The 23,691-nt window shown below is 36.7% G+C and overlaps 1 protein-coding gene across 1 annotated transcript in view; it reads left to right on the top strand.

Annotated features, from left to right (window-relative positions):
- The first annotated feature begins 5,313 nt into the window (after positions 1 to 5,313).
- The window catches only part of rst (roughest), a 116,856-nt gene continuing 98,478 nt past the window's right edge, over positions 5,314 to 23,691 (top strand). Inside the window, exon 1 of the mRNA XM_066398449.1 lies at positions 5,314 to 5,645. The gene's annotated coding sequence lies outside the window, so the exon portion shown is untranslated. The remainder of the gene's footprint in view (positions 5,646 to 23,691) is intronic.

Raw genomic sequence — 23,691 nt, 5'->3', positions numbered from 1 at the left:
TCCTGCAATTTTTCATTTTATATTTATCTATACTTCCATTTCGCTTACTTTATTTACTTTTTTGTAAGTTTGCCTCGTAGTTCTTAGTTTTAGCTTTTTGGAGGTTTTCAGCACTTCATTTCAATAAATTTAAGCCACACACGCAATAGTATACGCCAATGAGTTAAGAAAAAAGGCGTCTTTTAAGACTCTTCTTCAATTAAAAATATTTACGGTAATTTATAGGTTGCAAAATGAGTGGCACGTTGAAGAAACTATTAATAAAGACTTATTGAGACTCTTTTAAAAGTCCTAATTATGAGAAAAAGTGTTCCTGAGAAATTAACTGTGTACGTTAATGAGTTTAAAGAAAATGTGAACCTAGAACATGTGTTTCAATTAAAGGTAATATTTAGAATTTCGCAATTGCAAAATCAGTTGCACACTGCAAAAGTAACTAATAAAAAAAACGATTGACATTTTTTTACAAATTAGCTCAGAGAGACGAAGAAATTAAAGTTAAAATGGCATTTTTTAAGAACCTTCTTCAATTAGTAGTGGATTATGTTACTAGGAATAAAAGTGGGTCTTTTTGTGCTCAGTCTAGAGATTGCAGCAAATGGGAGAAACAGAGTAAAGACTTTTTATACGGAGCAGCATATATTTTTTTATCAGGCAAATTATCAAGGAATCTAAATTATTTACATCCATCACCGACTCAATTATTACAAATATGTGCCAATTTCTTGCGATTTCTTCAACGTACAGGAAAATTTGGAAATATCGCTTATAAAAGTTACTAGTAAAAGTTACTTTATGTAACTCGTGTCATGCTGCGGAAACTCGCTCGTCCCGCAGAATCTCACTCGTTAGATAAAATTATGCATTTCCTAACTGGTTACAGAAAGAGCTATTACCTAACTGTCGTGAATTCTATAAATAAGGGGATTAAAATGACGTAAAAAACGCCAATTTCTTTTTGCATTAAATATATGTATATCAATGGCCATTATACGGGTCACCGTGTATATTTTCCGACAAGTTCCATCATCGGTATTTTAGGTAAATTTTGTGCATTAACTGCAAGTTCATTTCCATGGGAACGTTCTCAGAGAGCCTTATTATTGGTTAAATTCTTTGTTTATATGGAAACTAGTTTCACGTGAAAGTTAACAACTTCTTGATAATTTAGCCCTAAAGGGCACTAGAAACTGCAGCCTTTTCTAATTTAACCGATATCGCAACCCTTATCGAACCTGCCAAAGTCAGCTCTGCGTTACCAAAAATTTGTACTGATCACGCGTGGATATTAAATGAGCGTAAATTGAAACAGGGCGCACATAGAAGGCACACAAGAAAAATTTCATATGCGCAAATGGGGATCTCCGTGTGTTACATAATGGGGAACAAACTTTTTTCGAAATCACGTGATATTAATTTATGCTGATTCATGCTAATTGCGAAAGGATTCCAAAAAAGACCACAAATCGAAACCTGCTGGTCAAAATTTTACTTTCATCATCATTTACTGCCAGGTGAGACCTTGTTATAATTATTTGCAATTAACGATCGTTTTGCCAAAGCACAAGAAGCGATGACATATCGTGAGAAGCCCTAATTACGTCCAGCTTTAGCCGGTTAACTTTCCTCTCTTTTGTTGTGCCACAAACAATTTGTTCTCAAGCCGGTACCGCCACGCCTCCAATTGCCGTGCATTGTCCTCCGATGTTAAATCTCTTCAGGGCAGGCTTTATTTACTTTAAAAGTGCCCAAAATCTCCTCGAAACCTTCGTAATAAGAGCTAAACACGACACGACTTTTCTAAATCATTGATCCGCGCTTGCCGGCAGAAAAACAGTATTATTTCCTCCAAAGACATCTGGAGTGGATGGTAAAAAATGACAAAGACAGAACGGGGGATACAAAGTAATTAGTGAAATGAGGGATACTGTTTTTGAAATGCTTGCTCGAGGGAAGCGACTTTTTACGAGTCCGTCGTAAAAACAAAGTTTAAGATAACCTTCTTTTAAGTTGCCCCCCGAAGGGGTGAATTTGATAATTAGCCGCTGGAAGTCGTGAATAAAATGGAGTAGAATTTTTGATGGTTGCTTCATAACTGCGCCTAATTTTTCACCTTATCAGCCTCCTTTGAAGTTCCTTTTTTAATTATGAGCGCGAATTTTTTCTCTTAAAAACAAACAAAACAGATCGTTAACATTAGTGTGAAATTAACATTAGTGTCTTCTTAGATGCGCCTTCTTAAGTGGTGTTAAATGAAGTGTGTTAAGCACGATTGATGGACAGACGCAAGTGTTCGAAACACATGTGTGTGGTATTACCGTCTAATAAAGTCTTCCAGTGTCATAACAAGAAGGTTAAGGCTCCGTTAGCAACGATACTTTTCCTAGTACTTACGCGTTATTTGTTTACTATTGATTCGATGTTTTTCTGGTCTTTGATTGTTATCTCTAACTATGGTTGACTGGGCTTTGTAATAAGAATAAATTTGCAATATTTCTTAAAGGACCGACACAGTAATTAAGAGCGGTACACGCCCATTAAAACTTTACTAAAATCTATGAAAGATCGTGATAAAATTCAAATGATCCGCATAAATCTACATGTTTCCATGTTTCGCCTCGATTATCCCCGGATCTTTATCTTATATTCAAAAATTCGGAGCCAAATTTACACGCTTAAGCCCGAGCTTATCGTAATTAACCGATTAGATAATTATTTCAGATACATAATCGGAACTCAATCTCGGTACCTGCGGCGCTGGTGCCATAATCCAAGACACAAGAAAATATTTTAACGAAGCCGAATTTCAATATTTCCACATAAAGAAGTTGGGTACAGAGAACTCATGTAACACATAGATGCAGAATCCCATTAAAAAGCCATTAGTGAGACGTAATTAGGGTTTATTTTAGGTATTGCGACTAGAGGACTCTTATATCATAGTTGATGAATTTCTTGTTCAAACCATTTTTTTAGACGTGCGGCATTAATTGGTAATTGTATGTTGTTTTGTAGTACTTTGTCATTAAATTGAATTTCTTCCCACTTGGTTTTTAGATCCAAGTACTGAGGCTTAAGAGTAACAGTCGATTAAAACTGAAATTCACCAGACACGTTCGAAATGAGGGAATAGAAGTTACTAAACGGGCAAAAATTTTTGATCGTTCACGTATAAAGGTGAAGGGATGAGTACAAAAATTACAACAAGAAGATAAGTCTATCTGCATTGTTAGACTAGAGACACATAGTGAGGGAAAATGCAACAGAAAAAATAACATATACAAACAATAGAACGAATTATACTAAGACCGATAAGACACCCGACCAATTACTGTTGATCGTATATACAGGACAAGAGTAACTAAAAGATCTTCAACAAATTCAGGCAAAGTGGAGAGACAATCGTCACAACTGGATCATTTGGAACCTTCCTTGCCTTACAACACAAACAAGGCAATCCCGCTTGCTTTTGCGTTTAACCGATTTATTGGAATATTTTCAGACATATTTTTTCTTTGCATTTTGTAAGTGTTTTTATTATAATATAACAGAAAAACCCAATGGCCGATAACTTTTGCCCTGGATTTTTTTTCACATTTATAATATTAACTCTTCCTTACGGCTATTAAATAAATATACCGACAACTTTACCCGGGAGGTAATTTCCATGGCCACCACAAAAACTGACCAGTACTAGTCGTTACTTCAACAAACCCATGGATATACTCTTGGTAAAGTTTCCAAAAACTTTGAACCACTGGCCCAAAAATAGGTCATAACTCCGTGAAAGTCTAGCCTCATCATCAATTTCAGTTCTTTTAAACTGTGGTAACTTTTAACTTTGACTCAAAAAAATTGTGTTCGAGAGACTAAAAAAGGCAGATACTCCTTAAGAACACGCTTTGGCACTGTTTGCAGGATCTAAATGTTCTCAGGTTCCTCTCCAAAATGTGAAATTTTCGACACGGCGCTGTGCTAGGATCAGAAGATGCTGATCCTCAAATTTGTCGTAATTGGTTTAAGCAAAAAATGAAAGTTCCAGCATTATCTCCCTGGAATCAGAGGCGTACCGAAGAGAATGTAATGCTAACGATAAAGATAAGCGAAGAAAATATAAATTAACTAGGAAATGGGCAATATGAGGTTATCAAGGCACATCGGACATCAGTATTAACATTTTTTCAGAAATTTCTACAAAATGAGAAATTTTTTAGCTCCCTTCGCTGAAACTAGATCCTGAACAGAGTTTGTGAAGAAAGGTAAATGAACAAATTAAGAGTGAAGTTAAGATTCTCAATACACAGGGTATGATAGTTTCATTTATTTTTCCCAAAATTTTGCCGTTTCGTACTGAGCCCTCTACGTTCCTTGGTATTGATTATATTTAATAAGCAAGAACATTACACAGCAGAAAGATACGTAACGGAACCACTCTTATGTCGGTGCTTTGATGTTTCTCGGCCCAGTTTTTAGTCGCCTGAAACAAACCCTTGATTGTGGGGATAAGTTAAGCACAGAACGAGGAGGCCACGCATCGTTCAAATGAGATTAGATTTTAAAAAACGTTATTTTAGATTTCAATTTATTGATTTACTGCTTCGAAATGTGAAGCTAAACCCATTTATTTTAATACAGAAATAGACTTTCATTTATTATTATCTAATTATGATTCCATAAAATTCATTTTGTGTTTCTACCAACTAAACATTTAAATGGTTCGGTACGAATTTTTTTATTAGATTTCCGCGATTGCGCCGTGCCAAATTGTCCCTCCAAAACGTCCGAGTTTCTGTGATCGTAGGTGAAATAAACCCACTAAATCCGGCTCTGTCATAAATTCGACCGCTCGTTTCGAAGCTTCAATGTAAACTGACGTTTGAGATGCTGCAAGATGCTGCCAATACCGAACATAAAAAGTGCAATATCGCTGAAAAATTTAGGCCGAGGGGTTTGCTGAGCACTTCTCTGTTGCGCCCAAGCAACAAAAAACAGAAAACGACTTAGAACGTATTTTCTCGTCCTTCTGGAACCCCCGGGGAACTCCTAAACCCGAAACGGCATTCTCCTACTTGTCTAAACCTTGGGAGGACATTTTTGTGCCCCCTAAAAAAAAAAAAATCTCAGTAACACTGATTACAGTAATTAATCCGAAAACGTCTTCGTAGAGTCGCTAATACTGCATGGCGCTACTTGATCCTCCGGACAAGACTGTTGTTTCTGCTACCTCCGTCTCTGTTTCGTGGCGTTTTCCGCATCTCGCCGTCTCACTTTCGTCCCTGAAACCGGGGATCGAGACTTCAGTCGGTCGCTGTCGGTCGCATGAAGCGCATTCAGCGATTTCAGCACTCGTTTCAGTCGACGTCGAGCCGAACTGGTGGAAAGGTCTTGTCAGGGACGCCTTTTTTCAGGAGCGCGTCCGAAAATTTCGCGATCGCCGAAAACGGTACCGTTCCAGGTACCACTTCTCGGTTGTTTGTGCCGTTGCTGCGGTAAGGCCGGGATTTCAGGATTAGTGGCGTTTCAGTGATCACTGTTTAGCACTATATATATATGTCACAATAAATAAGGGTGGATTTTCGTTTGTAATAGTGTGGTGGATCTGAGGTTGCAAGGATTATTGGTTTTTCCAGTGGGAATTAATGAGGGTGAGTGATTTGATGTTTTTTCAAGCGCGGTTCCGGTGTTTCCGCAGCTATCATCCCTCGTCACCTTTAAACATCCTGTTATTACAATCAATAAGGCAGGAAGACCAAAATTAATTCAAGATACCTGACGTTATTCTGCGGATAAATTGAGGAAATATTTTGGAATATGAAGGGAACTTGTCTCACAGGTGGAACTTACGCTTCTCTGAGGTACGCTCTTACATGTAGGTTTTATTGATTGATGTTCGTCGTTTTGTTAAAAATCCTTTAGAACACAAAACACGGGGCTCGCTGAAAAAGTCATTTAGCAATTTTTCAGGACATGACAACGTCAGAAAACAGCCTTTTGCTGAGCAGGATTACGCGAAGGAATTTACCCCACCTTGGTTTACTTTCATACTTTAAAAGTAAAATGTGAATGTCTTCCCCTATCAATTCTTAAATTTCATTATCTGATATTTTGACTTTTTTTCCCGCTAGGAACTTCAAAGTACTGGCTTCTGTGCCATATTTAATTAACTATTTCTCACCGTAGTTTATCCTCTCTTGAACATTATTGAATTTAATGTATGCACTTTAGCAAACTAAAAACCCGAATTTTCCCCCTTTCCGTCCAAACATAGCGGACGTTCCTGTCCGGCTCGCCTGTTAATGTCTCCGAGATATCAACTACTTTCTATACAATGAAAAGCGATGGGAACACTATCCCCCGAGAAATCGAATTTTACCAAAGTCTGAATCGGAGCTTTAATATATCAGAATCCGCATTTTGGTGACGGTAAATCGACCAAAATTGGCATGAATCAGAAAAAACCTCCTACAAGAGATAGGCATGGAAAACGCTGAACGGAAGTCACTCTACTATTCCTGCGGACGTGCCCTTTGTTTTTCTAGGTTTTTTCTCTCAAATTCTAGTTGTGTACACACGATTAAAAAAATTAAATTGAGGAAGAAAAAGGTACAAAAACGAAATTGATTTTCTGGGTGGATGAAGAATGGTTAATAGTAAGTCCTGCCCATAAAGTGAAATTTCGTGTTGAAAATTGGTATATTTGATAAAGTGATATTTTAATGTAGATAGCTTAGCAGGTACACATTTTGGGTACTGATATCTATTTTATACTAATCGTTTTTAAAGTGCCCCATTATCCCTCTCTTTCCTATCATATTCATTACAGTCCGGCAAAAATACTCTTTTTAATCTAATATTGAAATTAATGCGATGATCGATATTTATTCTATCTCAATAAAAGGATATTTGATTGAATTGAGTGGCAGGGTGGTGTAAGGCCGAGTTGTTGAATCATGGCTTAATCTGGGTTGTGCTAAAGCTGACCCTCATATATTACGAATACACACAAGAAATTTGTTTTGTTAGATTACTGTTGAGTGACTGCAATTCATTTCTTATGGACGTCAAAATTTACGAGGGTCGGGTTTAGGTGAACCAAGCTTAAGCCATGATTCAACAACTCCGCCTAAATATTTTATTTCGGTTTTCTTTCTAGATTCCCCTCCGGATTCTCCCTTCAATTTCCCCTTGGCTATAGTCTTAAAGCTTCTTATTTCAAGTTTATAGGGTATTTCAAAGGTTCATCTAAGATCAATCGAAAATTCATGGCGCCATTTATAGAAGAGCGTATTGTAGCCATCTAATTTTTTTATCTTGTTATTGGCTATTATTGTCCCCTTGGAAGCTGTGGTGTTGCAATGACTTGTACCCATCACTCCAGCCAGTTACAGATATAAAATACTCAAGAGCATTTTGGAAACTCACTTCGCATTTTTACTTACTTACTACATTATACCTTTAATTTAATTAGAATGTTTTAAAAGAAATTTGGGATACCTCAAGAAACCTCCTGGGGACCCTTCGAGATACCCCGAGGAAAAGTGGTTGCGCTTCTGTGATGTGCTAACTTATACTTCTTCAGAAACTTCTGGCCAATCAATAAAGCAGATATATAGTCCCTAATTGAAAACTTGAGGGCTACAAAAATCTTTGCTAAAAAACTATTTGTTTTGGCCCGAAGCCAAAACTGATATTTTCATTGTTTATTACATTTCTGCTTTTGTAACTTGCAGCGACCTGAGGCAATTTTCCTTATTCATCTTAATTATTTAACCCGAAACGACCTTACCGAAAGCTTTTTAGTCACCTGAGTAACCAAAGGTGACCGGAACAGAATTATTTCATCAACCTTATGTGATAAGTAACTAGGACCAACCCGAACGTGTTTCACCTTGATGGACCTAATTATTGCATTATAAACTATCCTGCAGCAAGGACTTCAATGGAGATATTTTATTACCTGAAGTAATCTTCGTCATTGTAATTCAATTTCAATCTCTCCTCATCAAAGTGCTTAAAGCTCTTTTTATCTGTCTTCCTATGACGCCTAATCTGATCTTGTAAGCTTATTACCTCCAGCTAATTTTCTTCAATTACAACCTTTTTTCATCTGTTTCTGATTAATGAAATCGAAAATCAAGCGAGATCAAAGACGCTTTAGGCTTTTCTGGAGCAATGACGGCCTGGTTTGAATGGTCCTGAAACTGTTTCCTAATCAACCCGAAACTACTCGTGCACTTGTCCCATCCCGGCACTACATTAACAAAACAAAACATCCCCTCTCGAAAACTTAAAACCGGGCTTGAAACAATGCAGCTAACCTCCCTGAAGCCCGAACCTGTTAAGTCGCAAAATTTCCATATTCTCATGGAAAATGGAAACTCAGACAGGACCACTGACTGATATTAAATTTAATAAGTCGGAGAATTCCGGAGGAAACTGTAGGCATTTTTCTTTTGTTCCTGCCGTGCATTCCTGCTTATTTCGTTAGAATAATATTGGGTTACGTACCGGCTGGATAGGGTTTATTACTGTGCCAAAAGGGAATACGTTTTGTACGTTATTAAAGCGACACTCACCCACCACGGGAATTGAAAACTTTCCCGAATTGGAAGAGTGTTGTAGAGGCAAATTAACAACGTTCAGGTTAGTTTAGCCCCAACTTTCACATTTCCTAATTCAAAAGCTCGCTAGTTATAACTTCCCCACATATTTCGTTAATTCCTAACAAAACACAATTAAAAAATTGTTAATCCTCACATACAAGCCATGAGAGTGTAAATTTAAGCTGAAATATTAGGCTTATTAATTTTTTCCATGACGGAACTTGGCCACCTATATTTATCCCATTCATAATGTAATACTTAATTACATAGAGTCATATATACGAGTTAGTGGCCCTTCCACCTCCATTAGATTAATGAAATTTTCTAATTTCGTATAAGCACCAAAAAAAAAGCGTCACTTTTACATTGGCAAATCTATTGAACGAAGGAGTGGCAGCAATTTTAGCTGATTGTTTACGCATACATTTGAAAAGTGTCACAAAATCGCAATGAAATTTAAAATGCATTATACTCACTCTATAAATAATCCGCATATTTAAAAGCTATTCCATATCCATCACTAGGCGAGGCCTCAGCTGGTGCTCTAGCTCCATTTATCATCGGCTATCACTTTAACCATATGTTAAACTGCATGTTTGTCCTTTTTTTCAGTTTGTAAAGCAGTTTGAAATTTATTTTTAGGTCTGTATTCCCAACGGTTGTATTGTTGGGTCGGAATGTACCGATTTTTATTTTCTAAATGGAGCCACTGAAAATGTGTCTTCAAGAAGAAAGAGGAAACAGATTATCCCTTGAAACATTTACAGATTCTGTTTTCTATCGAAACGGTAGGAATAATTGAGGCCAGAAATGTAAATCTGAAATTGCTTGCGTCTTATAGATGCCCCTAACAATCTTCAACTTTTGAGAACACTAATGACGATTTTATACTTCCAAGAGAGGAAAGTAAGAACGAAAATTACGCAATTTTCTATCAATGTATTTTATCATTTTCACAGAAGAGCTTGAAGAGGGCACAATTACGTATAAAATACATTCGGAGTCACACCTGAATGCAGATCTTCAATATAAAACGTGGCTCAGAACCAAACCAATAAGATTTAATAGATTCTTCTTAGAGGGCAAGGAGATTTTGGTTCCGGACAATTATCTACGATTTTATCGATATGTTTCCGAATTTCGGTAGATTATAAACTCACGACCAACTTGAAAATTCACGTTTAGTCACACCTGTTTTCAGATCTTCAATTAAGAGATTTAACGGAATTTAATTCCTCTTTGAGAATAAAATTTAAGCAGCTTCTAGGGCAATGAAATTATCTCACATTTTACAGATATGTTCAGAATTTTAATAGCTTAGAGAAGGCACAAATTAGTATAAAAGCTCCAGTTAAAATTGTAAGTTAATTTAAGCTGGACTAAAGAATATTCAGTTCGCATTGGCAGTTAAACCTCAGATCTGTTTATCTTAGCCCTATAAAACTTGTCACTAAAAGCCGGGCCTCGCGGCAAGTTCAAGAAGGTTTAGATATCTCCGAGAACTGAGAACGTAGTCAAAGAAGACTGAGGAGAAAAAAAAACAGAAAGATTTAAATTCTTTATAAAACACAAATTAGTAGATTTCTATGATAATTTTAGTTGTTATTCAGCATGAAATTAGACTTTCCTGATGTCGTAAAGCTTCGAAGTAAAGACCATTTTTCATTCTTTCAATTTCAGTACCATTTGCTATGCAGCAGATGTTGTGTGGGTTTGTCGTGCAAACTTTCGCAGATGCTAGATATTTCTGCCTCTGTATAGACACCCAAATAACTTCCTTACACATTAAGAGAAACCTGAAATTCGTGTTGCTTAAATGAAATTGAGGTTGGGTCAAGGGACTTTATAAGATTTCTGGACGTAAGCTAGTACCCAATACAAAGTTAACATCACGGTTTATAAACATTGTATTGTAAGTAGTACGAGACAAACCTGTACAATTTAACTGTTCCGCCCACGTGACGAAATCCGAAGATCTGTAAACAGCACTTTATCTTAAGTTACGGCCACTTAATTTTTTATGGTGTTTAGGCCGGAATTTTTGCATATTTTTCGACGTAAATGGCGTTCCGAAGTTGCCGTGGGACGTACGAAGTGGATAATATGTGTGCAATAGGCTTGAGTCGATTTAAATCGATCCTTGGGGAACCACCAAAGGGAATTCTACAACTAGTTTTTTCTATATACCAATGTGTTTGCATTCAATCAAACCCAACACGAACTATCCCAATTTCCAAACCCGGTTTCCACTGTATTTCTACGAAATGAAACCTAAATACCAAAGGTCCCAAAAACCGCCGGGAAACAATTATACTCTAATTACATCCCGTCGTAACACAACACAACTTGTCTGAAATTACTCCCGGCGTTGCCCTCTAATCTATAGATCAGAAAGCGTTCCGTTTTTGTTCCTAAAACTGCTATTAAGCCTAATTTTATGAGAACCTTTACCAATTAAGGGTGAAGGCCTGAGCGCGTATAAGCCAGAATGTGAAATTGTCAGCGTTGTCCAGTTTTTATGTCTTTCGTGTTTAGGTAGGGCCGAAATCCCATGAAAATTGCGGTAGTTACATACATATTTATCACATATATCGCTTACGAGATGATTTTAATGGTTAAAGCTGTGTGCAGTTTTTTTTCCTTCATTGCTCCACATGTCATTCATTTAATAATCAAATAATAAAATAGTCGTATGGATTCGTAACTGTCGGGCCATTTAATTTTTCTATGACATACTATCATTATATCATATCATTATACGCACACATATATCATATCATATTGCTTTCATTTCAATCTCTGTTATAAATTGACAAACATTTTATTTGTGCATATCTGTGCAGCTTTGATACGCATGACCCCGTGTTCTTTTAGGCCCACTGGTTAAGACCAGAGTCGGCTATACGTACAGGATAATTTCAAGGAAAGTATGAGGCAATCTTATAAGATATTAACTAAATCCCTCTCGGTTTTCTTTAGTCGGAGCGAACAAAGGAAGTAAGTGGCAGTCCTTCAAAACGGTGCGAGTCATATACGCTTGAATTATGTACTTCGTGATCCAGCAAGTTTTTAAATTATTATTATTAGCCAAATTTATCACGTTCTTGAACCCTAAAAAGGATATTATAACTGAACTACAAAGAGTTAAAAGCAGAAAGCTCTCCTGCATTCACATTTTCCTTCACTTACCCCGCATTTTTACCATTTCTAGTGAACGTCCAAAAATTATTTTGAGGCTCGAACATTGGAAAGAATTTTCCTTTCATAATGTTCCGAACAAGGTTCCAACATTTTTCATATTTTTGGAGCACTCTGTATGTGTAAAAATTCCTTTAATTTCGTTGCACTGTTAGACCCATTCTGCCAGTTATAGTTTCCCAATCGCAGTGAGGAAATTCCGCTCTTAAAAGATTCTTTAATAGTTTTCTGCGAAACTGTAAGCTATAGTTGGAAATATTTAACTCTCGAAGGGTTTAACTTTAAATTGAAACTTTGCGACTAAAATCTATAGGCATCAACGTACGGTCGTATAAGAAAATAGATGAGTTTCTAGGTGTGAATGGAAATATTTTTAATGTATTATTCTTTGCCTGTGAATCTTTAGCAACGCCTTTCTCCATGAATGTCCATTCCAAAATTAAATAAAGTGCTGCACGCAAAGTTAAAGCAATTAATAAAATAATATCGAAAAATCCAATGTCCTTCCAAAGTAGGTCAGAATTTGATTTCTTATTCATTGTAGGCACTAAACTTTTTACATATTAGAGGCCTTTTGGCAAACGATCGGATTTGGATTGGATTGATCCCTATCAGATGATTGTCAACCAATCAAGTTGACTGGATATCTTCGGAGAGCGTCCGATTTGCTGAAAATCAGCTGATAGGGATCAATCCGATCTGGATTATGGTTTCCGAAAAGGCCTTGAATTTCCATTTAGAATTCAATATAGACTGAGATCTCAAAGTTCAACCATATTATAATGATATTTTGTAAGAATTTGGAATTTTTGCGTTTAAGCAGAAATAAAGAAATTGCAATGAATCTCAACTCTGATGTCTGCTGCTGATTTGGAAGAAAAACTTTCCGAGTTTTAAATTCTCAAAGTTTCCAGTATACTTCTTATATAAGAAGACACAAAATTTAAATTTGTACCTCGAACATTATTTGTTTGTGGCTTCTGGGTTGACACAATTGAAATTACAAAAAATGAATTTTTAGTTATGAATATTGGGAATTTTTGGCCACTAACTCAAACATCGGAATTTCAATTTTTACCTCGAGTTAGGAATTTTTGTCTTTTATCCACGAATTGGAAACACGCGCAATATTTTTCATGAATTCAGAATTTTTAAATTTTTACCCTAAAAATTGTACGCATGAAATTGAAATTTTTAGTGTCCAATTTGGTCGATTTTTTGAATCTAAAACTCAATCCACAGAATAATAATTTTTGTCCGAATTTTAGAATGTATGACTTTTTAGTCCATTAATTGGTTATACTATTGCACAGAGTGTAAATTTTGACAAACAATGAAATAGGTATTCGGTGATGAAGTGACATAAAAAATCTGCGAATCCTCATTTTTGTATGGCGAATTCCATTCGCAGGTTTAGTGGAAAAATAATGTATTCTCATGCGTTTTTACTGAGTGTGAATGTATTGCAACAATACACGAGCTCCGGACTGAGTTATTGCAAATGGAATTTGCTATTAGTCATGAATCCATTCATATATTGTTGAATTAAGAGACAGAGGAAGAGAGAGAGAGAGGGAGGGAAAGAGAGATAGAGAGAGGGGGGGAGAGGGGGAGGAAGAGAGAGAGAGAGAGAAAGAGAGAAAGGGAGAGTTGTATTAAGAGACAAAGGACCTGGGCAAATAGAATGTGAAAATTGGAGTACGAATGATGATGCTGTTCCGGTCCAACTAAGCCAGATTTTATAGCATAATCATTAAGCAAAAACTTTGAAATGTAGCGTTAAATGCTGAAAACAAGAGGCGATTCGAAGGTATAAAACTCGCTATAAAGGAACCTTCCACCCTTAATCCTCAATGAACTGGGGGTATATAGATTAAACTGAAAATCCTTAGTCATTAAATAGCGCTCAAGACCGGTGGAAAATGTGCGACACGCATGCGATCAATTATTGTTTTCCCTCTTTCAAAGCCCCAGGGCACCACGTTTGGCCCTCCGGATTTAACCCTTTTGTTTAGGCCTTCTGTTGCGCTGTTTTTGATTTATAGATACATTTCGGCGTGTTTTGCTCTTAGCGTTGATTAATACCCATTCAAAGTTTACCTAACCTGATTTTAATTAGGGAAACTTGTACACTGCTAAATAGAGAGAGGCGCAACTTCGAAATTAAAGTTTTATGTGTGTTTGGCCAGATTAAAAAATACTTTGCCAAGAAAAACTGCTGACACGGGAAAAATTAAATTTCCCTGAGCCTGAGTTTTCGGGGGACGTTCTTTTTATGGCCAGAGGGATGGAATTTTTAATGCAGCTGTGGAAATTAGCTACTTGTTTGGGCATCAAACGAAAGCCCGCACATTAGTTTTTCACTCATGAGCAGGGGAGGAGAGCAGTAATGTCTGTGATTTATAGATATGTCCCTCCGCGTTTTGCTTTGATTAATGCTTATTGCATGTCGGCATTTTCAAGCAAACAAGTAATATATCGGGTCGACGGAGACTCACAAAAGGAAAATTTCTCGCTCATAAAGGCCGGGCTTTCCTTGGAAAACAGGAAAACGAAAGGAAAGGTCAATAGAGCCGACCCTTTAATTAAAAGGGTCATAGCGTAGGTTATTCTTGGTGCCGCGCTTAGTATGGTTTTCCGATGTTATGATTTTAGGCGAAAGACACTTTTGGGAATCCGACGATAAAAACGATTTCAATACTTCTTCGGGGCTTTCGAAATTTAATTATTTTCTCGCACCCTCTGTAGACTGGCACCTTGCGGTTTTCGTCGTCTCGTAATCGTTTCAGTTTTTAAGTTAATAACGTGGGGAACGGTAATTTTAATTCGATTTGATCTTTCCAGTCGAATAAATTATTTTTAAATCGAAATGCCAGTCGACGGTTTTTGCCCTGATGCGGTTTGCTTGTTTGTTTTTTGACACAGAGACCTGTCAACACAACGCTGTGTCGATATTTTTGTTTCCCAATTTTCGGTTTCGGTGCATAAATACGTCTGAAAGTGAATATTTGCCCTGTCCATTATTGGCCCCGTTTCATTGTCCGACGACCATTTACATGGGAAAAAAACTTATTAAATTAAAAACCAATAATTCTGCCCGGGGCTTAAACTTTACCGAAGAAGAGCGACACTTTTAGCCTTTATTTACCTCATTAAGAGGGCGCTTTTTTAACGAACTTGAGAAGGGTTGAGCAGCTCATGAATATTTCAGGAACGGGTATTAATTCTTTATAGACTTTTAATTCGTTTTTCAGTGGAGAACAAAAACGTAATACCGGAAGACAAAAGACACGCCAATAAATGGCAGTTTTAATTATTTGAATTGCAATTCCATCATCGTAGGAAAAAATTGTCAGTTTGATTAAATCCCCTGCACGGATTTAATTAAATGTCTTTATTTATTGTTTGAGTTTAAAGCAAAAGCAAACACGAATGATCATTTACATCGCTAAATATTAATTATAGTGCGGGTACTAATTTTCGCAAATTGCCGCTCCATCCGCATACGAGGCATAAACAGCACGCATTCGATGCTATTTATTTATGTCCTGTGTATGATACCTTTTACGCAGATAAAACAAACTATCATTTTTCAAATAAGAAGCAATAATTTTCCGAATTGATATTTCAAACCACATAAAACGAACTTTCAAAAGCGGGAGTAAACTCATAACTTTTCCTGAATTTTTATAACTCCAATTGGCATTTTAGCGTTTTGTATTTGAATTGCAAATTTCTGTAAATGAATTTCAACTGTTTATTGACCTTAAATTGTGTCTATTTACGCTATTTATAAACAACCCGAAACTTTACCTTTCCGTAGGCGAACCTCCAACATTGAAAGCCCAAAAGTAAACATTCCTAATAGGGCCTAATGTAAACTAGTAAATATGAATAATATCTTTATCCATATACATAAAAGTTGTTGAACAATACAAGAGGCATGTGCTCCATATGCGGCGCATTGTTGAGCATTGTTTATTTTGTTACGTGAGTTTTTTAATTCAATCGCCGTTATTCCGAGAATTTGTAGTCGTTTTAACGTGTAAACGCACACTTGGCTTATCATCGACTTCCTAAACATAGAGTCCCTTCACTTTCCGAACAACAGGATGTTGCCAAGGAAGGATTGAAAGTTAAAAAAACGGCTTTAGAAAATGTTTCGAAGCCAAGCTGCTTCAATTAGTAGTTTTAAAACTCCAGGGCCACAATGCAGCAATGCAAATTTCCATCGGCAGATTCCTATAAGTACCTAACTTTGCAAACTCCCAATTTTCAAAGTTAAAACATATTTAACTTTTTTACGATCGGCCAGAAAGTAGGCCCTATTTGATGGGGATCTACCTGAAAGTAAGGTTTAGACGGTCAACACCGGAAACCTGAGGGATCGGTAAAACCATTTTCCGATCCGTATTATTTTGTTTTCCCCATGTCTCACTCTACGAAGTAATAATGTTTTTGGAAACTTGTTCTGGGAAATTAGATATAAAATATAAGACGAATAAAGTGTCAGCTAAAATCGATCCTAAAAATGTGTTGTGCGCCAGAAGTCCAAAAATAAGCTTCATGCTTCCAACCCTCACTTCCGACTCGCCTTAGAATCTACTTAACTCACCCTGCAAGGCACTTTTACTTTTCAGCCTTGTAACGGAAATAACTTTTAAAGAATTCTTGCTGTCTCCTGTCTAATAGTCCCGTATTTTACATTACGCCTCATACATGTTAGGTAAGTATTTTGACACGTTTGAATTATGAGTTAATTCATCGCAATGAATATTAATTCATTTTGACTGGTGGCCATTGGCCAAAACACGTTTTGGATCGGGACCAAAAAGACAAAAACAGTGACTGAAACCGTTCTGGCCGAAAGAGGTCCCATTCTCGGTCCAAACTCATCAATTTTCAAACAGTAAAAAAAAAATCCAAAAGTTCTTCAAATGTGCAACTTTCAAAAAATCCAAAGAAACTTAATGCTTCGCGACTATTTCGGGAAGGCAGGAAAGGGCGTTCAGGAGGAATTGGACAGGTCCAGTGGTTTGAGACACCTAAACGCATATTTCTGCATTGCATAAAAAATTTAGTAAAACAAAAAACGTAACGGAAAGCCGCTCTAAGAACGTTTATAAGCGCTTAGGAGTCGCAATAAGTAATTTACCCGATATCAATTAAAACTTGAGTAGCAAGAATATCGGAAATATTTCATGGATCCAATCAAATATTAACTGGATAAGGCGTCCAGAAGCCTACTTCGTCCATCACAAAACATCGCCCATATCGATCAATTTGGAGCAATATACTTCTCTAAAAAGAGTCCTCGTTTCCAACATCTTGTTTAAGGATAATCCAGGAGGTCAGCAGCAAAAAAGCATCAATCAAAGCGGGAAAAAGAATCGACAACCATCACCGCGGACGAATCAATCGATTTATGCCTCTCGGAACTAGAAAAGGCAATTTTTCATGCTACCAGGCCCTTGAAAGGACCACTATCTATCTCTGCTAACCTCAAGCTAAAATATGCTTAAAGTCCATGGATTTGTTTCGCTTTGTTACACCTCCTCGGAAACTTTTAGACATTCGCGTCTCTTTGAGGTTTCGCCTGCTTATAATAAATAAATGTATTGGTTAAAGTTTCGCTTTTATTCCCGTACAACTCGGGAGCAAAGCAGTTTCGAGACGAAAAACTTTTGCCATAGAAGAGGAGGTCTCGAGCGCATTATTGTCCTCTGAGGAAAAATTCTTCATACGTCACCGTAAGATAAAAAAAAAAGTTGCTGTTCGAGACGAGAATTTTTTTGCCTCCCATTGAAAAGCCGCAAATTTAAATATCTTAAACAGCTCTTTGAGAGATGCGTTATCTAATCGATGACACAATATATGAAAACTCCCCTGGGACTATAAATCTACGACGGTTCGCCCTAAACATGGGTAAAATAAGATCAGAGGATTTGGCTTTAGGTACTTTGGAAGTTAATTGTAGTGCCCCAGGAGTTGCTGGAAACTTTGTTCGGTCATAGCTGAAACAAACTGACGTGTTTAATACATTATTCGAAACTGTGTTTAGCTCAAATTTATCACCCCCGGGTTGAAGGCCGTGCCACAATAGTTATTATTGTTGAAGCATATTTTTTCCAGGAGAGAATCTCCGTGTCCGCAAAAAGGCATTCCATCGGTTCCAAAGGAATTTCATCAGATTTGTTTGCCCGGTGATACGTCAGGCCTGAAAATATATTTGGGGGAAATAATTTAAAGGGCGGATAAAATATGGACACTTAGCCCGACGTCGTCGGCACTGATGGAACGTTATGAAATTCTTCGCTTTGTGCATCCTCTATCTATGAAAGGAGCCTGCTTTTAAGGAAAAAGTACTTTTAGCAATGGCCTCAACACCAACAAAGGCCATTTTAATAACAGCTTGGACTCGCTCGAGTAATTCGACAAGTACCACATTCGCTGAGCACTCAAATCGATGGTTATTCATTTTTTAATTCCGAAGAAAGAACGTTCCGAGCAGGCGACCTAACGGTACCTCGTCGTCTTTAAGATGACAACTTAAGTACCCAAGTCGTATGAAAAACTAGTTAGTGCTTCCTTTAAGATATTTACTATCTTTATGTTTACACTGTTTTTAACGTACTTGCCAGCTAATGGTAAAGGTTATTAAACTTTATATGCAGGCACACATGTCAGTACTTACGACCTAATATCTTGTCTCCTAAAGCTGCAGAATTTAACAAAAAAGTAACACTTTTATGCCCCTTTCAAACATCTTTCAGTACGACCCCAACTTTTTCAACAAGTCAAAACAAGTTTTCAGCTTTCAAACGCTAATTTTGGAATCATAAAAAATCATAAAAATCTTGAGTTTTTAACTCCTTTTCACTCCTTTTAAAATGCTCGATATTGTTAGTTTTCAAGGGCTAATTTGGGAAAATTCAAAAAATTCAGGGCTAAAGTCAGTGTCGTCCATTGATCTTGAGAATCGAGTAATTTTTTTCCTGTCGATTCCCTTTTTCAAAATTCGTTTAATGCGACACTACTGTTATGAAAACATAAATTCGAAATTCTCTGTTTTGAAAGGGCCAATTTAAGTATTAAAAATTAGCGTCCTCCATCGATTTTGGTTCATAAATTTTTTTTAAATTTGACTTTTGTCCCTCTCAAAATGCATTTAATATGTTAACTGCTTTTGGAAAAGCACAAGTTAGAAGTTTTCTGCTTCCAGGATTTTTTCAAATTTGATTTATTGTGCGTTTATGTGTTTTAAAAATTTACCAAAATCAATGTCGTCCATCGGTTCAAACAGTTTCATAATTTTTTTAAGTTGGATCTCTATTCCTACTCAATTTCTAATCTATTATATAAAAATTAACTCAGTTTTTTCATACAATTTTCGGGTTTTTTAATTGACTCGAAATGCTCCTCTTTCAGGAACTAATTTTAAGTTTTTGAAAAACAGCTGAGGCTATGCCACTCATCGATTCTGAGAATTAATAATTTTTTTTAAAGCTAAATCCCTGTTTTACCCGATCTCTGTACATTTCAAAACTCGTTCAGTGTGGTTTTAAGGAAATAGGCTGTAAATTCTATGCTTTCAATGACTGATTGTGGATTTGAAAAGCTGAGTGAAGTCAGTGTGGTCCATCGATTATTTTCACTTGGTTTAGCGGGTTTTGTATCAGGCCCTGCCGAAGATGCATTGAACTTTACACAATTTTTTAAGGCATGGTGCCACTATTGATTCGTCGAATTAGAATAATGGTGCGAAAGCAATTCCACTAGAAACCACCGTAAACACTGTCAGTAGGATAAATTTCATTAAACCTTTGAAACTGAGCTGTGGGGATTATTTATAGTGGCTTCTCCCGGCAAAATCTATAAAGCCCGAACTGCAAAGTCGGGAATAGTTCCAATTTAACGAAACAGCCCCGTTTGGCATCCGACTAAATTGTCCCTATAACTTTTGTTATTAACATCCCGTTTAACTGGGAAACTGGAAAACCTACAAAGCTCGAATAATATCGAATAATCGGTACCCCCACTGAGTTCAGCCCTAACAATCCACTTACATGAATGTCCATGGTAGGAATAACAGTAATAATTTTATTCTCAAAGTGTGTAAAATTTGTTAGTTTTCATAAAGGCATTTAACGGGGATCGATATTTTGGTCATTTAAGCGGTCAGAGGGCGATATGTTCAATTTATTCAAGTAGGGCTTAACCCGGATACATTGAGCACTCCAAATGGCGCATACATAATTGATGCCAATTTATGAACAAGAGATTTTTGGATTAAACGTCATCGGGGGTATTTTGTTCAATGTGACTAGCAGAATATAGTTTGGCAAGGGAAACTGTTGGCCACAATTTGGTCGATGGTATGGCAACGTTCTTTCATAGTTATGGTTAAAATCGAGCGAGCTTACAATTTTCGAATATTGCAGAATCCAGAAATTCCGGCAGGAACAAGCTTGTAGTAAAACTCAAACAGTCGATAGAATATCGTACAAGCATGTATCGGAAAACCCTTCGTTTTTGAGATGCAACGTGCTGAGATTTACCATATAGTTTTTTAGTATTTCATCTAGACCTCCCAAGGCTTTTGAGATATTTTAAGTTTCGATTTTGAATTGGTTTTGTAATAGGTCACCACAATTTTAAAATCTGCGTATTAACACTTCAACAAGCCTCACTGCATCGTTCCCAACTATTTCTGATGCAGCACCGGCACTTCTCATGCCAAAATTCTATTTTCGATATTTAATTCAGAAACTTCCATGTTGATGGTCTGCCTCCCCCTCTATAATGCAGTACACTCCGGGTAACTAATACGACCAAAAATTTTAAATTCTGAATTTTGCAAGGATTCCAACCCCAAGTTTCGCACCGAGCTGCAATTTACTTCGAACCACTTTAGTGCATTCCGGATTACTCAGGTGCCTCAAATTTGTGAATTCTAAATTAAGCAACGATTAAGTCGAGTAGACCAAGACGAATATCGGGGACTCTATAAACTACAAAATCCTGAAAATGTTGAATTCAATTTCGGGTTACTTGAGCTATCTCCGCTTACTTCAGATCACTCCAGATGACATAAATCATCTTCAAGATAATGAAATTGATAGAATATTTTATGAGTTTTCATAGACTGTGTTAGACAGCGGCGTTCTTTGGTTTAGTTTCTATTTTTTGAGTTTCTTCTCAAATCTCCCATTTTGCGGTTCTGTTTTTTTGTTTAGAAATAATTTTTACAAATGAAGCACGTGCTCAACTCACACTCTGTGTGAGAGTGGGTTTTAGCCATCAAATCATGGACTTTCAAAAAGTGAAAGAAAGATGAATCCGTATAAACAAAAATAAAGTTGATGATGGTTTCTATTTTCGTTCGGTATAAAAATGCACACGCTGGCCCCAATTGAACCGACTTCGTGTCTCTTACGGTTTTCGGGACCCCAATGGTGAGTAGGGAATTTAAATAACCCTGTGGAAACTCCATGAGCTTTCATACTCATAGCAGTCAGTGGCGTTCAGCGCTTTCTAGATCGCGAGTCTTTCAAAATGAGTGTAAGGAAAATGTGATTTTTAAAAAATTTTGTGATCACCTTTTCTCTTTTGTACGATCCTGATTTTTGTAATAACGTTTTAAAATTGGCAGGATTTGTAAAAAACTCTGTAAGCTAGCATTGTCTATGATAAACAGTGGCGACCTTCACAGTACGTCTTATTATGAATTTGCCATAAAAGCGTCAATATTTTTCTCGATAACTTCGACAACAAAATCTTGATCGGTCTTCTTTTCAAGCTTCCCTTCGCATGCGAAGAGAAGCGACCGAGTATCTCTAAAACTAACACTAAGTAAAACTAAAAAGGTAAAGCCCCGGTTTGCGTGGGCTTTTAGAACGTATCAAGGCAATTAATTTGATATTTACATTTTGAGACGAACTCATTCAGGAATCGTCAACATGACGAGGATGGATACGAGGGGAAAGGAAGGAAAAACATGCAATATTCAACAACGCATACCGCGAATAGGGCATAATGTTGCGTTGTTTAGCAACTTTTAAGACTAAAATATTCATATTCATTAAATTTATATAAGATCCTATCAGGACTGTTCAAATTTTAGCGTTTATTAACATGGGAGGCTGGCTTATGGTAAGGTGAAGTTCCGAGCTGTTTATAAATGGCGTAAGTTGCATCAACTTTAGATTCGCGCAAATTATCAATTCGAATTCGAACCCTAAAACGATTTGCTAAAATGCCACTTACATTCATAAAAATCCCGAAAAGTAACGAGTTTACTCAAGCTTCCCAAAGTTATCTGTGTTGTGCTTTTTATTTGGTTTGAACCACAATCTGTGTCTTAGTGAGAAAATTCCCTCTAAAACATATCTAATAAAATTTCCTCTTTCCAATCAAAGTGAAAGCGTTTTTTCGCAAATCAAATATTCTGCGGAGTCAAAAGATATTTGGGGCGGTTTGTTTAGACATTTCCCCGCAAGTGGCCCCCAATCAACACAAGCAAAGCGAGTGCCCAATGCCAGATGACTCGTTAATAAGCACTCGCCTAAGGGAGCTCCTTTTAACGGCCTCGCATTAACGGGCGAAAAATATCAATTTAATCGTGAAATATAATTCGACAAAATGGGCCTCAAATGCTGATTGTTCACAAACCTCTATATTGATTGCAGTGCGCTTCTAATGCAAATGACAGTTTCAGTGAAATGTTGGCGAAAGTAATAAAAGACAAATCATTATGATTGACAAGTGTCCAGGTCCACTTATGAAAGAGAACATTATACATACGTATATAGCCTTTATTATAGAAGAGATGTGAAGTAGTGAAATAAATAAAAATAAATAAATAATAATAATTATTGTCACTTATTTTTCCATGGCCACCTACGCGAAGAGTAAAAATTTACCAGAAAGAATATGTGCTATTAGTTTCGCATAAAATTTAATTATTTCGAAAGTGGTTTGGAACAGGTATAGGTAACCCTGATACAGTTCGATAGAGAATTACATTCTCTACTTGATACTGCTTGAAGTTGTAAGGTGCCCCATTGAAAAAAACAGATTTCTGCAAGTTCAAAAGTGTGAATGTTAGGAGCTGAATTTTGAACACCCTGTATAATACTAAGACATATAAATCGCAAAAGTGTAAACTTAAGACTATGTATTTTGCAAAACATGAAGATTATGCCTTTGAGAACTGCGGAGATATGCAATTTTAAAATTGGTCATTACGGAGGCACGTTTTTAATTCAAGGTCAAATATCTCAAAAACGGTAAGAGCCAAGTATAGAATATCATATTGAAATAATGCACTGGGGGTCTCATTTAAAATAAGCTATTTGACGGCTATTTCCGGTTAAACCGGAAGTGGCGGGAAGTTGAAAATATTTTTAAAAAATAGTACACATCGAAATTAACTTAACTCCAAATTTTCAAATTCTTATCACTTTTAGATCCTTGTAAATTTTTAATGACCAGGTTGCGTGAATAACCGTGTATACATATTCAAATAAAAAAACGTAAGAACACATTAGGGTTCGCTGTGTACCACGAGAAATACTTGGAGGCTTTTTGTGTTATGAAATATACACGGTGTAACTGAAAAATCCAAGGTGATTCGGGATATCATTTCTCTACTGTAAAATCAAATATTCTTAGACCATCAATATTGAACGCTTCCGGAAAAATGTCTGGAAAAAGCGTTTCCACTTCGGCGTTAAATTATGCTTACCCGTGGACCTTCCTTATAGAGATTTACATACCTTTGTACCCATGGTAATATTTTATTTATCGATTGTAACAAAGGACATATCACAAAAAAGGGACTACATTAAAATTAAACCGCCCCTCTTTTTTGTTCGCTCTCCTGCGGCGT

Source organism: Euwallacea similis, chromosome 17 (assembly GCF_039881205.1).
Source record: "Euwallacea similis isolate ESF13 chromosome 17, ESF131.1, whole genome shotgun sequence".
NCBI lineage: Eukaryota > Metazoa > Arthropoda > Insecta > Coleoptera > Curculionidae > Euwallacea > Euwallacea similis.
Note: the sequence above shows the minus strand (reverse complement) of the source record. Positions and strands in the feature narration are given on the sequence as shown.